Source organism: Heterodontus francisci, chromosome 1 (assembly GCF_036365525.1).
Source record: "Heterodontus francisci isolate sHetFra1 chromosome 1, sHetFra1.hap1, whole genome shotgun sequence".
Classification (NCBI taxonomy): Eukaryota; Metazoa; Chordata; class Chondrichthyes; order Heterodontiformes; family Heterodontidae; genus Heterodontus; species Heterodontus francisci.
In genome coordinates this window covers 274,381,942-274,396,387 of record NC_090371.1, presented here as the reverse complement: position 1 = coordinate 274,396,387, position 14,446 = coordinate 274,381,942, and the positions used below count along the sequence as shown (strand labels likewise).

Here is a 14,446-nt window from a genome sequence, read left to right as displayed (position 1 = left end):
GTGAATTGTAGTCACTGTTGCAACGTGGGAAATCCACCAGGCAATTTGTGCACAGTGGGATGCCATGTACAACAATGAGATAAATGACCGGTTAGTCTGTTTAAGCACTGTTGTTGGAGGGATAAATATTGGCCAAGGCATTGGGGGAACACCTTGTCTTTGAAGTCGTGTCATGGGATCTGTTATGTCCACATAATTCCATTAACTGCTATTGGTGAGTACCTGACAGATTTCTGTTTGTTTTTATTTACATATATAATGGAAGCTTAGTTCAGTGTTAATGCTGTCTTTTGCTGAAAGTCATAGGTTCAAGGCAGCTCTAGTGAAGTACTGAGGGGGAAGTGCTGCACTGTAGGAGGTGCCTTCTTGTGGATGAGATGTCAAACAGAGGCCCTGTCTACCCATCAGGTAGATGTAAAAAAAAATCCCATGGCATAGTCGAAGAAGAGCAATGATGATGTTCTGGCCAACATTTATTCCTCAAACATTCCTCAAGATCATTAAAAGCAGATTAACTGATTTTTTTTTTTTAAGTGCTGTTTGTGGGACCTTGCTATGTGAACCTGGCTGCCACATTTGCTTACGTAACAGCAACTACATTTTACAAACAATTAATTGACTGTTAAATGCTTTGAGATGTTCTGCAGGCATGAAAGGTGCTGTATAAATGAAAATCTTTCAGCTGTGGCTCAATTGGTACCACTCTCACCTCTGAATCACAAGGTTCTGGGTTCAAGTCCCACTCCAGGACTTCCGAGCACAAAATTCAAGGCTGACACAACAGTGCAGTACTAAGGGTGTGCTGCACTGTCGGAGGTGCCGTCTTTTGGATGAAACATTAAACCAAGACCCCGTCTGCCTACTCTGGTGGATGTAAAAGATCCCAAGGCACTATTTCGAAGAAAAGCAGGGGAGTTAGCCCGGTGTGCTGGCCAATATTTATCCTTCAATCAACATCACAAACAAAAAACAGATTATCAAGCCATTATCACACTGCTGTTTGGGAGTTTGCTGTGTACAACATTGGCTGCTGCGTTTCCTGCATTCATTTGCTGTATATCTTGATGAAGTCAGTAGATTGCATTGCTCTATCTGTTTAAAGGTTCATGATGTTTTGTTTGACTAGCTGTTGGGACTGTTCTCACGTTATTGGTTTGTGTTTCAGTAGAAGTGAAGCATTCTATAATGACGTGTTTTCCTATGACTACTGCATGGTAATTGATTTTATGTAGGCTGAGTTTGCTGACAACACAACCACTAGGTGGCGCAGTATTTGCACATGCGCAAATGCAGGTTCTTCAACTGGAACGTCGTGTCTGCGATGTTCAGGCAGCTGCCAGGATTAAAGATGGCGCTGCTCAATTTATCACAGGAAATGCTTATGGCTAGATTGTTCTAGTAAACTAACCTTACATTAAGGTGGAATTACATTGGATGGAAGCCCAGTAATATGCTACTATGTAGTTATAGGATATTAACTGTAATCCTCAGATCCATTTAATATTCCAGTAATCCTATTAAATACAAAAGGAATTTTATGATTGAATTTCCATTGGAAGATCGTGAATTGGCACCCCGATCAATGGAAAAGAAAATCGGGCAGAGGATAAAATGTGCTGCCAATTCGTTGTGATTTGTTTATGTGACTGACCAGGGCTGATTGCACCCGAACACAGCTACTAGCTCCAGCTCCACTGGCTGCTCTCCCCCATTGGCAACTCACTCCAGACCTCGCCGTTCCCCCCCCCCCCCCTCATTCCCCTCCCCGATTGTTCCCCGCACCACCCCCACTGCCCCCTTCCAGCCACTAACTCTGGGCTGCACTGCTTCCCTCCTCTCGGCCACTTGCTCCCACGTTCATCAGTCACCAGGTGCTGCCCGAAGAAGCAAGGCGGGCCACAAGGGTGACGGGGCAACATAGGAGTGAGTGACCGAGAGGAAGGAAGTGGTACCGCCTAGAGCTAGCAGCTGGAGGGGTGGAGGGGTTGATGTGGGGGGGGGCCCTGGAGAGCCGGGTGGCATAAAGCGACCAACAATCGGCCAGGGGAGTGGGGGGGGAGCAGTGAGGTCTGGAGCGAGTTGCCGAAGGGGAGGAAGCGTCGAGGCTTGGAGCAAGTTGCCGAAGGGGGAGAGCTCTAGCCTGTGTCTCCTATTTAGCCAGTTCCTGTAGCTGAGTGGGGGGCTGGATACCCGATGACTCTTTATCATGCATGCGCGAAGTTAGACCTGACACGGATACGTGATCATGTTGGTGCTGCGTGATGACGTCATCCCGCACATGCGCCACTATGTCCTGGCAAGATGTAGTTGCGCATGTACGCAGCTTGGCGCACTCTGACGTCAGCAGGCTGGTGCGCTGTCGGGAATCACTGTTTTATGTATACCATCATAATCCCTCCTTTTTGAAAATGGAGATCAATTCTTTTCAGAATGGTGAATATTATGTGACTTCCTTGATTGGATATTATGGCTGTGTAAAGAAACTGTTCAAGGAATTGTGTTGGATAATGGGAGTAGGGATCCCAAAGATCCTCTTAGTTTGTAGCAAAAATCACTGTTAGAAACTGTTGACTGACAATAATAGGCTCTATTATAAGATATCAGTTTTTTTTTGGCTTTCCAATATCTTTCTCTTCTCTCCTCCCCCGCCCCCACCTTCTAAATATTCATGTCTTCTGTTATCTTGCCAGAGTGCCCAATATTGATATCAGCCTGGACAGTCAATGCTGGTCGGTATTTAATTAAACAGGTATCGGAGGGCTTCAGAGCCAAGCTGATCCGATCCTCACCCAACATCTTACACACACATTTCCAGCAGGGATCACTACATAGTGATCAGGGACAGGAACGCCATTCGAAGGTCAGACCTTCATATTGCCTAATGTTGCGCCCATTAAAAGTTTTTGGGTCAGGACTAGATATCCTCTCCTGTTCGGCCTCATCAGTCATTCCTGTAAATGGGTCCCGTGTTCCCTACAAGCCGGAGTGTACCCCTGGTTTATTTTACAAGTTCATGCATGAACAGAATAGAGTTTTCAGAACTATTCGGTTGATTTCCTATCATTCCTGTACCATCAAAAATATCCAACTTTCCCTTTTTAAGTCATTTTGTCTTTGAAGTGATTGACACTAACCTTAGAAAACAAAACCTACATGTCTCACTCTATTTCACACTCAAATTGACTGCCATTTCCCAAGAGAGAGAGAGATGCTTAACCTCAGACCCATCCTTCAGCTATGTTCAAATGATTGGCTCAATCAAAACTACCACCTTGGTGTGGGAACCATGGCAACTACTTTGTATGTTTAGCTCAGCCCTCTGCTGGGTGCTTCTAATATTAAAGGTGTGAGCATCTCCAGTAGGGGTTGGATGACTTTCTTATCGCAGAGATCAGGTGTGCAAGAATATCCAATTCTGAGGTGGCTGATTCATCTGAGAGTTGTCCAAACAATATCGTACATAACTTGTCTCTCTGATAGTTGCCCTTGAGTATTGAATCTAAAATCATAGTAACATCAGAATATAAATAAAACTTTAACAACCCTTCCAATCAAATAGTTTAAAAAAAACTCTTGCTGAGCATTTACTAAATACACACAGTACTTAAACTCTTTTCTGCATCAGGCGCCCATACAAATATTTATGCACTCTACATGACCACCTGAAAATATTATCACACCCTTGACACAATCTCAAGGTTCTCTCTCCACCTGCCACCCTGCGCCTGCCATTTTTAAAGGACAGTTTGGGTAACTGACAAAATGTGCAGGAATTTCTTTTAAATGGGGGTACAGCAACAGAAATAACATGCTAACTTAACAAGCAGAAAAACACTGAAATCTGTTTCTGTCACTTGTTCGCTAGAATCAGGAGATACCAGTTTGAATGTACTTCCACTGTTAATGGGCTAAATTGCTACTTTTAATATAGAACCTGGGGCAGAAAATTTGTAGTTTAGTGTCATTGTAAAAAAAAAAACACATGTTTGTGATGTCACTGCACCTGGTTATTAATTGTATATTAATTGAGTGTTTAATTGTATTCAGATGGTGAGCATAAACTGAGGATTCACTTGTGCTCCTGTATATAGGAACAGACTGAAACTATGGTTGTTGAGTTTTTAAAAACTAGACTCCAGTCCTACCTTCACTGTCTGGCTAACTAAAGTACAACAATGGTAACCAGAGTAATTCCTCCTCCTTAGTTAGGTCACAGGACTTTTAACTGATGTAACTTGTCAGCCAAGCTGTGACTAGCAATTGCACAAAATAGGACTACTTGAAGATGGAATAGCTGTTGATGAATTTTCCTCTCACCCACAATATTCTGGGCTCAGTTATGGACAATAAAGTTGATTTAGAAGAAAAGTGTTTGCTTGTTTGTGTTTTTCTTTTGGAAAGAAAAGTTAGGCAGTGTTTTGAACAACAAAACAGCATTTCCTGCCACCCCAACCTTGACTAACTTTTGAACCTGCATCGAACATTGCAGGTGGGGGAGTATGTCTCCTAGAAAGTTACAGGGCTGGCCTGTGTTCATGAGGTTGAAGGATGAGCAAATCAAAGTATTTAAAATGATAAAGGGATTTGGTAAGGTAGATGCAGAGAAACTATTTCCTCAGGTGGGGAGAATCCAGACAAAAAGTAATAAAATTAGAGCTCGGCCATCTAGGAGTGAAAATATGACTTTAACACAAGAGTAGTGGAGATCTAACTCTCACTTCTCAAAAGATTGTGGATGTTGGGGGTGTAACAGGGGGAGGAGGGGTTAATTGGAATTTTTAAGACTGAGGTTGAAAGATTTGTGTCAGATGAGGATATTGAGGGATGTGGAGCAAAGGTACAGATCGGTCATGATCTAGTTGAATGGTGTAACAGGCTCAAGGGGCTGATTGTCTAACAAAACAGGCATGACCATAGGAACCAATCATGAGATGGCATCCAGTGAGATAGAAAATGAATATGTATCAGGATGAGATGGAAAGGAGAATATAATTTCCTTTTAAAAGTTTATGGAAAGCATTTTCACAATGTTTTAACTCTTTCTATTAAGAGGTCAACACTTCATGCTACCGAATGGTAGAACCCATGTTTGCACCTACGAACATCACCATCGGCTCCTGAGAATCTGGACACAATGTAATAACGGTCACCTCTACCTGAATAAGTGCAATTAGAGGAAATGGGTGTTTTGGTCCTGGGAGCACAGCCAGTTTTGTTGGGAGGTGGTGGGGGGAGGGGAGAGAGGGCTGTTTTGGACAAAGGGTTCAATAAATGGACTTTAAAAATCACATACTTGGGGTGCATTGTGGAATACTACAATGGTTACAGCACAGAAGGAGGCCATTCAGCCCATCAAGTCTGTGCCAGCACTCTAAGAGCAACTCGGCTGGTGCCACTCCCCTGCCTTTCCCCATAGCCCTGCAAACTTTTTTTGCTTCAAATAATTATCCATTTCCCTTTTGAAAGCTATGTTTGAATCTGCCTCCACCAAACTCTCAGGCAATGCATTTCAAGTCCTAACCACTCACATTTTTAAAAGTTTTTCCTCATGTCCTCATTTCCTTTTGGTTCTTTCGCCAATCGCCTTAAATCAATGTCTTCTGGTTCTCGACCCTTCCACCAGTGAAAAGTTTCTCCCTATCTATTCTGTCCAAATCCCTCACGATTTTGAACACTTGTATCAAATCTCTTCACAACTTTGCTTCTCCAAGGAGATCACCCCCAGCTTCACCAATCTATCCATGTAACTGAAGTTCCTCATTCCTGGAACAATTCTACTAAATCTTTCCTGCATCCTCCCCAATGCCTTCACGTCCTTCCTAAAGTTTGGTGCCCAGAATTGGGCACAATACCCCAGTTGAGGCCAAGCCATTGTTTTATAAAGGTTCACTATAACTTCCTTGCTTTTGTACTCTATGCCTCTATTTATAAAGCCCAGGATCCTGTATACCTTATTAACTGCTTTCTCAACCTGTCCTGCCGCCTTCAACAATTTGTGCACATATGCCGTCAGCTTTCTCTACTACTGCATCCCATTTACAATTGGGTCCTTTTTATATTGCTTTTCCTACCAAAATGTAACTGCCACGTGTCTGCCTATTCCACCAGCCTGTCTATATCCTCTTGAAGTCCATCACTAGCCTCCTTCCAATTCACCATATTTCTAAGTTTTGTACCATCTGCAAATTTTGAAATTGTGAAAGGTCATTAATATAGATCAAGAAAAGCAGTGGCTCTAATACTGACAGCTGGGAACCCCACGGTATAACTTCAAGCAGTCTGAAAAAAACAACCATTCACCACTACTTTGTTTCCTGTCACTCAGCCACCTTTGAATCCATACTGCCACTGTCCCTTTTATTCCATGAGCTTTCACTTTTGCAGACAAGCCTGTTATGTGACTCTTTATCAAATGCCTTTTGGAAATCCACATACACCACATCAACCACATTACCCTCATCAATCATCTGTTACCTCATCAAAAAACTCAACATTAGTTAAACACTATTTTCCTTTAACAAATCCATGCTGGTTTTCCTTAATTAATCCACATTTGTCCAAGTGATTTGTTAATTTTGTCACGGATTATTGTTTCTAAAAGATTTCCCACCACAGAGGTTAAACTGACTGGCCTGTGGTTGCTGGGTTTATCCTTTCATCCTTTTTGGAACCAGGGTGTAACATTTGCAATTCTCCAGTCCTCTGGCACCACACCTGGTATCTAAGGATTGGAAGATTATGGCCAGTGCCTCTGCACTCCTTTCCTCAGTATCCTCAGATGCATCTGATCAAGTCCTGGTGAATTAGCAACTTTAAGTGCCCTCCTTTCTAATACCATCTTTTTATCAATTTTTAGCCCATCCAATGTCTCAACTACCCCCTCTTTCACTATGACTTTGGCAGCAGCATCTTATTCCTTGGTAAAGACAGATGCAAAGTAATCATTTAGTAGTTTCTGGCGGGCAACCATAAAGGTGGGGCTAAAGCATGGCGAGTTGAAGAGACTTAGCAGTTAGCAGGAAAAAAGACAGAAGCGCAAGGAGAGAGCCAACTGTGTAACAGCCCTGACAACAAATTTTATCTGCAGCACCTGTGGAAGAGTCTGTCACTCTAGAATTGGCCTTTATAGCCACTCCAGGCGCTGCTCCACAAACCACTGACCACCTCCAGGCGCTTACCCATTGTCTGTCGAAACAAGGAGGCCAAAGAAGAAGTAAGTACCTCAGCCATGCCCTCTGCCTCCATGTCTAAATCCTCTTTTTGGTCCCTAATCATCCATAGTACATTTGCCCCCGTTAAACATTTATATGCCTATAGAAGATTTTTGGATTCCCTTTTATGTTGGCTGCCAGTCTCTTCTCATACTCCTCTTTGCTGCTCTTATTTCTTTTTACTTCCCCTCTGAACTTTTTATATTCAACCTGGTTCTCATTTGTATTAACAATGTGACATCTGTCATACACACCCTTTTTCATCTTAGTCTCTTTCTCTTTCATCATCCAGGGAGCTCTGGGTTTGTTCATCCTACCTTTTCCCTCTATCACAGAATAATACAGTGCAGAAGAGGCCCTTCGGCCCATCGAGTCTGCACCGATGCATTAAAGACACCTGACCTGTCCACCTAATCCCATTTGCCAGCACCTGGCCCATAGCCCCTTGAATGTTATGACGTACCAAGTGCTCATCCAGGTACTTTTTAAAGGATGTGAGGCAACCCACCTCTACCACCCTCCCAGGCAGGGCATTCCAGACTGTCACCACCCTCTGGGTAAAGAAGTTCTTCCTCAAATCCCCCTTAAACCTCCCGTCCCTCACCTTAAACTTATGACCCCTCGTAACTGACCCTTCAACTAAGGGGAACAGCTGCTCCCTATCCACCCTGTCCATGCCCCTCATAATCTTGTACACCTCGATCAGGTCACCCCTCAGTCTTCTCTGCTCCAGCGAAAACAACCCAAGCCTATCCAACATCTCTTCATAGCTTAACTGTTCCATCACAGGCAACATCCTGGTGAATCGTCTCTGCACCCCCTCCAATGCAATCACATCCTTCCTATAATGTGTCGACCAGAATTGCACACAGTACTCCAGCTGCGGCCTTACCAAAATTCTGTACAACTCCAACATGACCTCCCTGCTTCTCTATGGGAAGATATCTCCACAGTACTCGAAAAATCTCCACTTTAAAGGCAACCCATTGTTCCATTACAGTTTTACCTGTCAATCTTTGATTCTAATTTACTGGGGCCAGATCCTTTCTCACCCCATTGAAATTGGGTCTCCCCCAATTAATTATTTTTACTCTGGATTGCTCCTTGTTCGTTTCCATAGCTAACCTGAACCTTATGATACTATGATCACTATCCCCTAAATGTTCCCCTACTGATACTTGATCCACTTGACCCATCTCATTCCCCAGAATCCGATCCAGCAGTGTCTCCTTCCTCACTGGACTGGAAACATACTGACGTAGAAAATTCTCCTGAACACACTTTAGAAACTCTTTGCCTCCTCTGCCCTTTTAGACTATTAATTTCCCAGTTTATATTAGGATAATTAAAGTCCATCATTATCACTACTGTTTAGTATTTACACCTCTCCGTAATTTCTTTGCAAATTTATTCCTCTATATCTTTCCCCTAGTTGGCCTATAGAATACACCCTGTAGGTGTGATGGTACATCTATTGTTTCTTAGCTCTAACCAAATAGATTCTTTTCTTGACCCCTCAAGGACATTCTCTCTCTCCAGCACTGTAATATTACCCTTATCCAATAATTCCACCCTGCCTCCTTTCTTTCCGTACCTATCTTTCCTGAAGACCTTGCATCTAGGAATATTTAGTACCCAGTCCTGCCCTTTTTTTGAGCCGGATCTCCATTGTCATCACAACATCATACTGCCACATGGCTGCCTGTGTCTGCAGCTCACCAACCTTATTTACCACACTCTGCGTGTGTTCACATACATACACAGTAAACCTGATTTAGACCTTATTGCATTCCCTCTTACTCTGACCCCACTTAATACCTTATTATTTCTTACCTGGTGCCATCTGTCTCTCCCAATTCTTTGTGCACCTTGGTTTTCTTCTCTGTTACCTCCTGGTTCCCATCCTCCTGCCAAGTTCTTTTAAACCCTCTTCAATAGCACTAGCAAACTACCCTGCAAGGACATTGGTCTCGTCTCTGTTCAGGTGCAACCCTCCTGGCCTGTACAGGACCCATCTCTCCTACAACTGGTCCCTATGTCCAAGGAATCTGAAGCCCTTCCTCCCGCGCCATAACTTTAGCCATGCATTCATGGTAGTCACTGGCCTAACTCATTTACACCTATATTTCCACGTTCTTCCATGCTGTTTGACCTGCTGTGTCCAGATTAAGCTGTTACCTGGGCACGAATCAGAAGGAAACATAGGGTCATATATATTTTTTCCCATTGCCTTTTGTGGCATGAAGTTGTTCAATGGGTATTTGACAAGGCTCATACTTTGCCTAGCTCACTATCATATCTCTCCACTCTTTCTTTTTTTTTGTTCCTACTCTACCCCCATTATATCTGCTTGAACTGGTCTCCAGCACAGCTTCAGTCCCATGTGAATGACATTTGGTCAGCTCATCAAACATTGGAATCTCACACCAAGAAGATCAATAACAACAACAACTTGTATTCATATAGCACTTTTAACATAATAAAACATCCCAAGGCACTTTATATGAGCCAGAATCAGAGAGCGCAGATATCTGAGGGTTGTGAGGCTGGAGGGGGTTACAGAGATAGGGAGGGTCGAGGCCATGGAGGGATTTGTAAACAAGTTTGAAGATCCACAGACCATAGTTATTTGTTGCTGCCTTGAGTGTTGCCAGTGACCAAGATTTCTAACTAACCTCTCTTCCTCGCCTCTACATGGGGCTCAGAATGTCACAAATCGCTGTCTCTCCACTCTAGCTGTTTTGTGTCTGACACTTTCCAGCTTTTATTAAATTAGGTTTTGTATTTTAGATTCCTGTTTCATGGGATGATTTAATGCTTTGTGGAATAGTAATGTAAACGGACCTACCTTGTACAAGTATGATTTAAGCGTGCACTCCAGCCAAGTTGCTAAGGCAATTTAACAACACATTGTGTGGAACAGTCGACATCACAGTGCAGTACTGAACGTGTTCTTCTGATTCAGCAGTGAGATAACGGTGTGGCTGTACAATCAAGAGAAGCTAATGATTTTTATTAATTTCTTTTAAAGTGTCCCTGTAACTCGTTTCAGCCATTATAACACTATCGGGATAGCTTCCATACGCATGCATTAAAAGTATAATTTTTAAAGAGAAAAGTTTGTAGTGTTGGCAGTGTGAACTCTGCTGGGGGAGGGGGGAGATCATATTCCTAGTGCAACCACTTAATGATCGCTTCTTGGGCAGAAGTTGTTCCTCCAATTTGTAACCCCTTGGGAGTGGTTTTGGGCAATGGGGGAGAAGAAGAATTGCCCAAACTTCACTCCTGATCACAAGCTAGTGACAGCCTGTACACATCTGAATGCCTGGTGAGGAATGGATTGATTTGAACTTTGATGCTCCTAAACTTCCCCCCGCCCCCCTCACACACACAGCAACCCACACCGCCCTCCCACATACACAGACCTCCCCCACCCCTTGCAGACTTAAATATTTTGCTTACACTCATCATCTAGCATGACTCACATGGAGAATGGTTAAGTTGATGAATTGCTGTGGTCTGCATGAGTCACTGCATTTATGGGAAGAGACACTAGTTGCTAAGGAGAAAATACAAATTTGAGGGTAATGTATTAGTTTGGAAAAATGTATTTTCTTGTAGTCTCTGGTTCTATTTTTTAAAAATCATTTATGGGAGGTGGGTGTCGCTAGCACAGCCAGCATTTGTTGCCCATCTCTAATTTCCCTCAAAGGTGGCGGTGAACCGCCGCCTTGAACCACTAGGGTCTGCATGGTGTAGATATGCCCACAGTGCTGTTAGGGAGGGAGTTCCAGCATTTAGACCCAGCGACAGTGATACATTTCCGAGTCAAGATGGTGTGTGACTTGGAGGAGAACTTGTGTTGTGGTCATGGTGGGCCCATGCACCTGTTGCCCTTGTCCTTCCATGTTGTAATGGTTGCGGGTTTGGAAGGGGCTGTCGAAGATTGCTTTGTGGCTGTTCGCAGTATAAGTGCCGTAGAAAGACATTGTAGGCTGTAATAACTACTCCCTTACAACTTAGAAACTCTAATTCTGGTGAACAAATGTGAAATAGGGAGGAGAAAATCAGCCAGGGAGATTCTGCTCCTGATCACTATCTAGTAATCCACAAAGGAAACGCTCTTGTAGAGATGTCCGGTGAAGATGGGGAGGCTTTCCAAGGTCGCTGCTTATCTATGGTCATGACTGAATGAGTTTCTTAGGCTGCTGGCACGTGCAGAACGAATGAGAAAACCAAGTCCATCTGTTGTCACCTTTCACCTAGAAATGGTGACACATCTTTGAAATCTAAGTAAACCAGACATTTTTCTGGAGTATTCTGGAGATCACTTTTAATGGCAACTTTAGGATATATATGTGGTGTGCTATTTTGTCTACTTTTTAAAAGATTGCACGACAAAATTGAGTTACCATCATCACCTATTTAACCTGTAAGAAAGGCAGGGATTTGTGGAATTGTGGCTTGACTTTAGGGTTGCAGTGACCTTTAGCAAACTTGGCAATCTTGCTTTGGCAGCTGGAATTAATAAAATTGAAATACATTGGAATTTAAATAAATTTAAGTTTGTTCATCATGCTAGAGGGTGTGGCTGTTGAATAACTTAGCAAGCTAACTATTAAGGAGCTGGAACAGACAGTGCCAGCAGGAGAGTGGGAGGTCCAACTGTTATAAGAACCTGGGTATATTTTGCAGATATTGGCATCCAGTCAATTTTACATTGAAAAACAACTTTGAAACTTAGATTTTCTGACCATTTTTAAAAAGCACGTTTATTGCAGAGCTACTGATAGCCTGACTTCAATGCTAGAATATTAAAATCAAACCCTAAAGTAGTTGAGTTGCAAAGTTCATTCTCTTCCAGAATTATGCGTATTTTGGCATTGCTTGTGAACATCTATTGAGTGAAGGACCTAGGGCATTGTACCCTTGGCCGGAACACTTTTTAAATCCTTTCAACTGACATTTGTACTTGAAGTTGTAAGCAATGAATTTTGCCATCTTTGGGAGTGTTTGTGGAATAATCAACCTGTGTGATCTGCACTAAGGGAACTGTCTGAATAATGAATTGGCACTGAGATTTGTTCCAAGAGTTGTATGTAAATACCTCATTAGCCCTTGAGTCATCATACATAAACCAATAATTTAAAAAAAGCAGTGCTTGGCAACCAGCAAAAACTAAACAAACACTAGTTTAATACCACTTAACTCTTTTCTGACCAGAAAAATATCAGGGACTGAGCAGAGTGCAATTTGTATTTCTAACATGCTTTGTTTCATTGCTTCTGATCAAGGATATTGCATTTTGTCAACATATGAGAACCAGAGCAGGAATCTGATTTCTGGATTCAACTTACTTCCATCAAAAATCATTCAAAACTACACTAATAGCCTAAAACTGAAATTATTTTTCATGAAGGTTTCAGTACATCCTTGACCTAATTAGCCCATTGCAGTTAATAGGGGTTAGTAATTCTACAATTCTCGTTATATTACTCATTCATGATATATATTTAGACATATGACCTGTTCAATCAAATGGTAATTCAACAGCTACATCCCAACAATTCTGCTTGATGTGCACTGGAATTGGCTTCAAGTTGTCTGTAGTTATTTTTATTCTGGTTCTCTGGTGTGAATCTAATACTTCTTCCAATCCATATTACTGAGTTAACAGTTTATAGTAATTGGTATAATGTTAATCCATCCAAAATTTTGGACTACTCTCTGAACCTGAAGACATTGTAGAAGTCAATATTTCTATTGGAAGACTCCTATAGACAGAGGGAAGAAAGAACTTGCCTTTATGTAGTACCTTTCACAGTCTCAGGATGTCCAAAGCTAAAGTAGTACTTTTGGAGTGTAAGTCGTGTTGTAATGTAGGGAAGCACAGCAGCCAATTTATGCACAGCATGGTTCCACAAACAAAAATGCCTCTGATTCAGAAGGTTGTGGATTCAAGCCTCACTGGGATTTAAGCACATAATCTGGGCTAACACTCCAGTGCAATACTAAACAAGTGTCAAGTTGTTGGAGTTGCTGTCTTTCTGATGAGACACTCAGCTGTGACCCTCTCTCAGGTGGAACTAAAAAGTTCCTTGACACTATTCAACTAAGAACAGGGGAATTCACCAGGTATGTTATCTAAAACTGATCAACCAACACTGCCAAAAAACAGATGAACTGGTTCTTCCTTTCGACTGCTAGGCATTGTAAAGGAAAAAATTAAAATGGCCAAACCAAGAAATGATCTGAAAATACAAGAAGAAAAAAAGAACTTGCATTCAAATCGTACTTTTCACAACCTTGGGATATCTTAATGTCGGTGAATTACTTTTGAAGTGTTGTCATGGCAGCCATTTTGCACATCACAAGATTTCATAAATAGGAATGACAAATAATCATCAGTTATTCTGTTTTTGGTGTTAGTTGAGAGAGAAATGTTGACCAAGACATAACTGTGTGCAGTTTTGGTCACCTTATCTGAGGAAGGATGTTCTTGCTATGGAGGGAGTGCAGCGAAGGTTTACCAGACTGATTCCTGGGATGGCAGGACTGAAGTATGAAGAGAGATTGGATCGATTAGGCTTGTATTTGATAGAGTCTAGAAGAATGAGAGAGGAGCTCATAAAAACCTAGAAAATTCTAACAGAACTGGACAGACTAGATGCAGGAAGGATGTTCCCAAAGGCAGGGAAGTCCAGGATCAGGGGTCACAGTCTAAGGATAAGGGGTAAGCCATTTAGGACTGAGATGAGGAAGGATTTCTCCACCCAGGGAGTGGTGAACCTGTGGAATTCTCTACCACAGAAAGCAGTTGAGACCAAATCATTAAATATATTCAAGAAAGAGTTAGATATAGTTCTTGGGGCTAAAGGGATCAAGGGATACGGGGAGAAAGCGGAAACAGGGTACTGAATTTTGATGATCAGCCATGATCGTATCGAATGGTGGTGCAGGCTCGAAGGGCCGAGTGGCCTATTCCTGCTCCTATTTTTCTATGTTTCTATGAAAACTCCTTTGCTCTTTATATTCACCTGAAAGGTCAGATGGGATCCCAGTTTAACAGAGATGGCACCTTCAACACTGCAGCATTCCAATTGTACTGTACAGAAGTGTTTGCTTAATTATGTGCTCAAGTCCTGGTGGGGGGTTTGAACCAACAGCCTTCTGACTCAGGTGAGAGTGCTACGTATTGAGCCAAGCTGACAGCAGACTTGAGCATAATGCAGCTA

General features: G+C 42.4%; 1 protein-coding gene across 5 annotated transcripts in view; it reads left to right on the top strand.

Annotated features, from left to right (window-relative positions):
* Positions 1–14,446, top strand: part of sgms2a (sphingomyelin synthase 2a) — a 65,152-nt gene that overhangs the window by 25,777 nt on the left and 24,929 nt on the right. The window lies entirely within an intron of this gene.